This window comes from Trichechus manatus, unplaced genomic scaffold (assembly GCF_000243295.1).
Source record: "Trichechus manatus latirostris isolate Lorelei unplaced genomic scaffold, TriManLat1.0 scaffold00017, whole genome shotgun sequence".
Lineage (NCBI taxonomy): Eukaryota > Metazoa > Chordata > Mammalia > Sirenia > Trichechidae > Trichechus > Trichechus manatus.
The window spans coordinates 23775903-23784576 of NW_004443953.1; positions in this window are offsets into that span (position 1 = coordinate 23775903).

Below are 8674 nucleotides of genomic sequence, written 5' to 3' on the forward strand. Positions count from 1 at the left end.
GTGCTATCAAGTTGGTTCTGACTCATAGTGACCCTATGTACAAAAGAAAAAATACTGCCTGGCCCTGCACCATTCTCACTATCGTTGTTATGCTTGAGCTCATTGTTGTAGCCACTGTGTCAATCCATCTCATCAAAGGTCTTCCTCTTTTTCGCTGACCCTCTACTTTACCAAGCATGATGTCCTTCTCCAGGGACTGATCCCTCCTGATAACACGTCCAAAGTAAGTGAGATGTAGTCTTGCCATCCTTGCTTCTGAGGTGCATTCTGGTTGTATTTCTTCCAAGACAGATTGGTTTGCTCTTTTGGCAGTCCATGGTATATTCAACATTCTTCGCCAACACCACAATTCAAAGGCATTAATTCTTTGGTCTTTCTTATTCATTGTCCAGCTTTCGCATGCATATGAGGCGATTGAAAACACCATGGCTTAGGTCAGGTGTGCCTTAGTCTTCAAGGTGACATCTTTGTTTTTTAACACTTTAAAGAGGTCTTTTTGCAACAGATAGGTAGCAGATGTAATTCTTGCCTGTAGAGATGGAATACTTATTTTTATAAGTCACAGGTCTGACCAAAGAAATAACATGCTGGATCCCCTGGATCCAGCCAAACAGGCAATTAGGCCAAACCACCACCGGTCCTTAGAATTCCAGAGGCCCAGGGGCCTGGAAAGAGAGGGCCACGGAAGCCAGGCAGAACAAGTGATTTACTTTTTGTACAAGTCATGTGTATATTCTTTCATGAGTTCCAGGTCACTAGTTTCAGAAAATGTTGCTTTCTTGGGCATTTTTCCAGGAAAAACTTGTTTTACTGCCCTCCACTCCCTCTAGTTCTCATGGTACAAACTTCTATAGACACATTTAATAAATTGGACAAAAAAATCTATTCACAAATCTTCAGCTCTCTACCTGTGTGTAACATTAAGTTTGTATACTGCATAGAGGTCCTAAGGTTTCTGCCAGACAATCAACTGTGAAAGTCCCACTTTCCTCAATCATAGCCATTATAGTTGGGGCAAGGAGCTTCCCTCTCATTACTCCTTGGCCTTGTGGGCTGAGTTCAGGCACTCATACCATACCCCAAGTTCTCAGGTAGCCTTCAATGCTACTGCATGTGCAGCTTTCCACTTCCTCCATAGTCCTGGCTGGATGCATCAGGTGGGTGGGCTTATTCTCCAAGGCTGGATTTGGCATAACACGGATTCTTCTTCTTAGAGTAAGAAGTACTAGTAGAGAAAAGGATAAGAGGGAAACCTACGCAGATTTGCCCCAGTTTCTCTCTGCTGTTGCTATTCTTCCTCATGACTTAGAAAATAGAAAATAAATAAACAGGAAAGATGAAAGCAGGAGACATTCCCTCGGCACTTCCCTAATATTTTTATAAGCAGCTCTTTAAACTTATTTTCTGTTTTTACTTTCATTCTAACCCAAGAGCAAGAGGATGTACACCTGGTATAATATAAGCCTTGCTCTGTCTCCTTTTCCCAAAGTATAAGCCAAAGGATGTCCAGTTAGTTGCTTATCAAGCAACGATTCAGAAACGAAGGAATGGACCACTTTCTACAAGTTAGTCATTTCTTTGGGTAACAAATATTGAAAGCAGTAGTTAAAAAGTTGGGAGTATAGAAAGAAGTACTTTATTATCCACTATTGACATTTTCAGAAGCCTGGTTGCACAGTGGTTAAAGCACTCGGCTGCTAACAAACCCACCAGCCACTCTGCGGGAGAAAGATGTGGCAGTCTACTTCTGTAAAGATATACAGCTTTGGAAACCCTATGGGGCAGTTCTACTCTGTCCTATAGGGTCACTGTGAGCTGGCATCGACTTGACGGCAGTGGGGTTTGATGGGTATTGACAATTTTAACTCAAATTATTTGAGAAGGGAGTAAGGCATTGAGGAATGGAACACAGGACAGTTGGGTTTTCATGAGTAAGAGAAGGTTGGTGCTTGAGGCAGTTCCAAGTCTGGATGGATCATTATATTCGAGATAGCTCCGACCACAGAAGGTCACTGATCATGCCAGAAAGGAGGTGGTGGGACTCTGAAGATGATGCCTAGGCCTCCTTCCAACTCTCCAATATCTCTAGTTGCAGAAGTAATGGTGTAAGCATTAAGAATCTTTTGGGCAATTAGATTGGTACCTTCTAACACTTAAGACTTTACGAATCTATAATTAGTTGTTTTTCAACACTTTCACCTAAAGAATAAAATAGTCACATTTTTGAATGGGAGTGCTAAATAGACTGTTCAATGCCTACTATGTGTCAAGCATGGTCTTAGGCAATTTACACATATTATTTCATATAATCCATTATCTTGTGAAGCAGGAGTTATTGTTTCATTTTATAGGTGAGCAAACAGACTCATAATGATTAACAATCTTACCTAATATCTCACAGGTATATGTGACAAAGCTCAGAGGTCTGACTCCAAAGTTCACGTTCTTTCTATCACATCATGATGCTATTATGAAATGTCCATCATGTATTCACTACCCATCAAGAAGGAATATTTAAAGGAGGGGCACAGATAACTTTAGGGAGGTTCATGAGCTCCCTGAAATTAAAGCAAAATTTGGATATTTGTTTGATTTTCTGGGAAGAGACAATTCACAATTTTTATCAAAGTCTTGAAGTGTTAATCTTTAACATTTGAAGAACAACTGCACTCGGTGTATTTAGAAAATAATAGCCATATTTCCCTTCAGTCCCACCATATGGCATCTTGAGCTTATTCCCAATATACTCAATCTTCTCTAATGATTGAAGCAAGGGTGGAAACCTTAGAAAGAAGAAGGAGATTAAATAATAATGAAATATGCGAGAGGCCATTTAGCTATGTGTGCTGTTCGGATGGTGCTCATATAATTTCTGGTTATCAGCACACCCCAGGGGCTATTGTAGGTTCATTAATATAATTTTAGACTAGAAGATCCTTGGAGATCGTATAGTCCAATCCCCTCAGTTTATAGATGACAAAACCAAGACCCAGAGGGCCAAAGTGACTCACTCAATGTCACATAACCTTTCACTGGCTCGATAATGGATTTAATATTTACCCAGTACGTAATCAGTCATTTTGATCATCATCTGTGCCTCCATGGTCAGTCAAAGGAAGAAGAAAACATTGGAATCATGCTCAAATTGACCTCTCTAGTTCTAGTATTGATCTATCATAACAAGACACTATTTAGCTTTTGAGCTCTAATCAAATTAGCTGCGGTGGCACCATAGCCGTCTGGCACCAGTGTGGTCTGTGGATGATGTCAGGAAAAGTTTATATAATGCTGAGGATTCTTGTATTTGGAATTAGTACACCAGAAAAGAGAAGATGCACTTCTAAAATGCAGCTTAATGAGTCAGCATTTGCCAATTTTGCTAATATAAGTCAAGTTATAATGATAAAATCAGTAATTTAATTAGTCGTTTGCAGATGAAAACATTCTCTCCATGCCATTATTTGATAGCACAATGATTCTACTGATTTTTATCTCAGTGAAAATGTAAGAAGAAACTTTAAAAAAAAATCCATTTTTAAATCTTTAGACCTTGTATAAGAAGATACTGCTAAAATAAATTGCATTTCTAGACTGCATTATAAAATTTCATTTTGGTAAAATTTGATGCATGATGCTGGTCACCCAACATGATCCCAAAGAACTGAAATATATTAGATATTTGAAATTAAAACATTTCCGAAAGCTTCATTTAGATTAACTTAGATGGGCAGGAGGAGGCAGGCACAGTGGAGACAGCCCTGGATGGGATCTATGGAAGTTTTATGCAGTGTAAACTTGACCTGAGTGTTAGTTTTCCTTCCTGAAAAATGCTGAAGTCTGTTTGTGTGATTTTAAAGATTGCTCCAGTTGTAAAATTTTAAGTCTATAATTCTATCATAATATATTTTTTTAATCCTTAAATATAAAGTCAAGAAGTTTGTGCTCATTACAGAGAAAAAAAAAAGTTAATCATATAAATCATATTTAAGCTATATTACCAAGAATAGGTTGTAAAGAACTAACAATTACCACAAAGAAAAGTGGGGTTTTAAATAGTAAACCAATGTATTTTGATTGAGCTTCTATATTTAAAGAAAATATCTCCAAGTAACCTTATAAAACAGCTAACCACAGAATCTTAGAACCAGAAGGGGATCTTAGGGGCCATCATCCAACTGAATTCACTATAGAAATTTTCTCTAAAGTATCACAAAGACATGATGGTCTCTCCTTTGCTTGACTATTCCTATTAACTAATCATGGTATGAGAAAGTCCACTTGCACAGGTCTAATTGTTAGGAAGTTCTTCCTCATGGTAATTAAATTGTGGCTCCCAGCTGCTTTTACTTATTTGTCCTACTTGGTTCTGGCATGTAGAGTAATTTTCTCGATTGACCATGGAGGCCAAATTTTGCTACCTTATCATGCCTGCTCCCTCTACCTTTTTCCCTCTTCTTACTGGAGCCTGCCATTTGCTGGTCTCCTTGTCCTATAATTTTTGGGGGTTCTGAACCAAAATAAGTGATATCATGTATGTAGAGAATAAATTAGATAGGCAAAATGATAAAGAGCTATTGAGTAGAAATCAAATATCTCTTAATAAATATAATCTCCTAGCCCTGAATAAACAGATAATCTAAATTATAAAAATAATCAATTTCACTTCATGGGAGGCTTAACTTTAACATATATTTATTTTATATTTAAAAAAACTGATATGACTTCAAATTAAAGCAAAAATCTAATTTACTGCTGACTCATTATCCTTCCTCTACAGTCATATTCTGAATCTTCTCTAATTTCGTTAAATTCTGCCCCTCATTCTCTGCAGAGAATCTTGCCTCCTATGTAACAGGGATGACAGAATCCATTCAACATAAGGTCCGAAATTAGTCTTCTTTCTGCCTTAATCTTTATCTTAAGATAAATTCTTTCATCTTCTCCTTTCCCATCTCATAGGAAGAATTCTCATTGCAACTTTCCAAAACAAATCCTACAGTTTCCACTCTCAATCTGGTTCTTACCTGCTACAGGAGGACCTTGCTCCATTAAGTCTTCTCTCTTTCTCTCAAATCTTTCATCTTTCCTGGAAGCCTATAAATATGTTCTCAACATCTCCATTAAAAAAAAACAGCAAAATGGCAGAGTGTTAGATGGATAGTGGAAGATATTGGTGAACCACTGAATTAACCGTATCTAGAGCATATCCTAATGCTACACTCCTTTGAACATATTTTCCTTTAATTTTTTTTAACATATTTATCATAGTTTATTTAAAGTCTTTGTCTGCTAAATCCTACATCTGAGTCATCTAGGGGTCAGGTTCTAAAGACTCTTTTTTTTTTTACCATGGGTCACATTTTCCTATTTATTTACATGTATTTTGGAGTCCGGGTGGCGCATTGGGTAAGACTTTGGCTGCTAACCAAAGGTTGGCAGTTCAAATCCACCAGCAGCTCCTTGGAAACCCTATGGGGCAGTTTGAAGGCAATGTTTGGTTTTGTTTTTAATAGTAATTTTGGATTGAACACTGGATTTGGTGCATGTGTTGTCGAGATCTGGAAACCGTTTTCTCCCTCTAAGGAGTGTTGATTTTATTCTAGTAGACAATTAAATTACTGGCTAATCACCTTGACACTGTGTAGAATTAGTTTTATGCTTGGTTCGGGCAGATCTGTGGAAAGCTCAAGGTGCTTCTCAAGACTCTCTAATTGGGTAAGTTTTAACCTTGAAACATTATCTTCCCTGTGAATCTTGTCGTGTCTGATTTTAAGCTCTGCAAGTATGGCATGATTTTTACTCCTAAGGCATGGCCTTTCTAGTGCTGCATTGGGTGCAAGGGTGATAACAAGGTATAACGGGATGTTAACAGGCTAGGATGGCACATTAAAGTCTTCCAGCACTGCTGTTCCACTTTCAACCCCACTCACTGCTAAGCCTCAGGGAGGTCTCACCCCTAGCTCAGCCCTCAGCCAAGGATCTATGTAGCACCCTCACAGGCACCTCTGGGGCTCCCTCTGCAAACTCCTCCTTCTCTGGGAAAATTTCAGTTACTTCTTGAGGTAGGAGTTTTCATCTCTCCTACTTCAGTTCAGTTAGTCTCCTACTTTCTCTGCTGTGGTTGGGAAATGCTCCTCAGGAAGAGAATAGGGGTGATTTTGCAGTTCACCTCAGGAATTTCCCTTCTCTCAGAAATTTCAGTTTTGTGCTGCCTCTTGTCCAAAATCTAAAACATTTGTTTTGTCCAATTTTATTGTTGCTTATGGCTGAAGGGGTAGTTCAAAACTTGATACTCTTTCACTGTAGCAGAAGTTTCTTAGACTTATTTCTATATATTTAAACTAGTTTATTAGCATCCCAACTCAGCAAGCCCACTTCTTGTCCCTCTCCACAATTTATATTTGGGAAATCTTATTCAGTCACAAGCATTCCACAATCACTCTATGGAAATGATCCCCCCAAAGAAACACACAGTCCTCATTTTTCTCGCAAACTATAGGCCTAGTCATTGTTGCCTACTGACTTTCCCCTTAGCAACAAAAACCCAATGTATCATAAGAAACACATCAACTTTTCTTCTTCTAAATCTACCTTCCCAGTTTCAGCCATCCAAGTTCAAAGTCTCAAGTCATCTTCAATGTCTTCCATTCGCTTGTCTGGCACATTAGGTAGCAAGTGTCAGCAATTACACTCTACAAGATCTGTCAAATTAATCAATTAATCCTTTCTCTCCATTACTACAGCCTCTATTTTAGTCTAGGATTTATTATTCCGTTAGTTGGATTATAACGATAGCTTCCAAATGTCTGTTCTCACCTTCGGACTCTCTCCTTTCTTCACTATATCCTATGTAATGTTGGCATGTAAATATCCCGTGGTATAGCTCTAGTGATGCCAATCCTTAATTCAAAAACTTAAAATACCATACAGCTTAACATTTAAACAGTGTGCATATATATCTTAATTTGTGCCTGCTGTTCTAGCATATAATTATTTATATTGCTGCCTTTCACTCACAAAAGCATTTTCTTTGAGTGGTAAAATATACAGTGGCTTTATATTTAAGGCACTCAAATCTAGCTCCAATTTAACTACCTAACAATTTCTACCCAGGAAATCCTATCTATCATCTAGCTAAAGCAAAATACCATTTCCAATTATCTTTATCCAAGCCTTCTATGCTCAATGCATCCTCTTCCAAATTCAGCAAGTATAAAACCAATTCCCATTTAAGATTAATTCATTCACTGACAAATATTTGAGGGCTCAGTATGTTTCAGCACAGCTCTAGACACTGGGGATATGATAGTGAATGAAACACAAAATTCCCAGCCTTCATGGACTTAGCTTATCCAGAGTTTGGCAGAAAATATGAAAGAGACTGACACCTTCACAAAACCAAGTTCTTTTTCCTCCCAGGCATATAACAAGGCTACACTTCCCAATCTCTCTTGCACTCAAGTGAATTTTGGCCAGTAGATATGGGTAGAGGTGATGAAGGCCATTTCCAGGCCTGGTCCATAAAAAAAATCTCCTGTATGATCACTCACCTCTTGTCCTGTCTACCAGCTGAAGGTTGACACCCAGAGTGACTTTGGGAGTCATATGTTGATGGCACAGCCTCTCTAAGCCTGAATGACTCTGAATGCCTAGTTGGAATAGAGTCCCCCACCCCCACTCCTACATGCCACTACCACTACTGCATTTATGTGACAGAGAAATAAACTTCTATTGTACTAAACTTACTGAAATTTGGGGCTGAGATTTGAAAATTTACCTGCTAAAGCTGTTAGTGTTACTTTAGCAAATGCTGACGGTAAACAAATAAGTAAAATTTATAGTTTGTCAAGGATAATAGTGGTGAGAAGAAAAATTAACAAGGGAAGAGAGATTAGGGAGTATGTGCAGGACAATGTAATTATTGAGGTGGCATTTGATGAATGACCTGAAGGAGATGAAGGAGTAAGTCATGTGGATTATCAGTGGAAGGACATTTCAGGAATAGTAGACAGCAATGTAAATGTGCCTGGTGAGTCTGAAGATTTGCAAAGTAGTCAATGTGTGGCTACAGCAGAGTGAACTAACAGAAGATACATTTAGAGACATACCGGCAAAGGAGGAGGTTAGAAGAGCCATGCAGGCCACTGCAAGGATTTGACTTTTACTCTGAGTCAAGTGGCTAGTTGCTGGAGGACTCTGAGCAGAGCAGTGGTGTCTTAGTCATCTAGTGCTGCTATAACAGAAATTCCACAAGTGGATGGCTTTAACAAAGAGAAATTTATTTTCTCAGAGTTTAGGAGGCCATAAGTTCGAATTCAGGATGCCAACTCCAGGAGAAGGCTTTCTCTCACTGTCGGCTCTGGGAGAAGGTCCTTGTCATCAATCTTCCTCACTCGAGGAGCTGCTCAGTGCAGGGACCTGAGTCCAAAGAACACGCTATTCTCCTGGCTCTTACTTCTTGGTAGTATGAGTCTTCCATGTCTCTCTGCTTGCTTCTCTCTTTTATATCTCAAAGGAGATTGACTCAAGACAACTAATCTTGTAGATTGAGTCCTGCCTCATTAACATAACTGCCTCTAATCCTGCTTCATTAACATATAGAGGTAGGATTTACAACACACAGGAAAATCACATCAGATGACAAAATGGTGGACAATCACACAATACTGGGAAT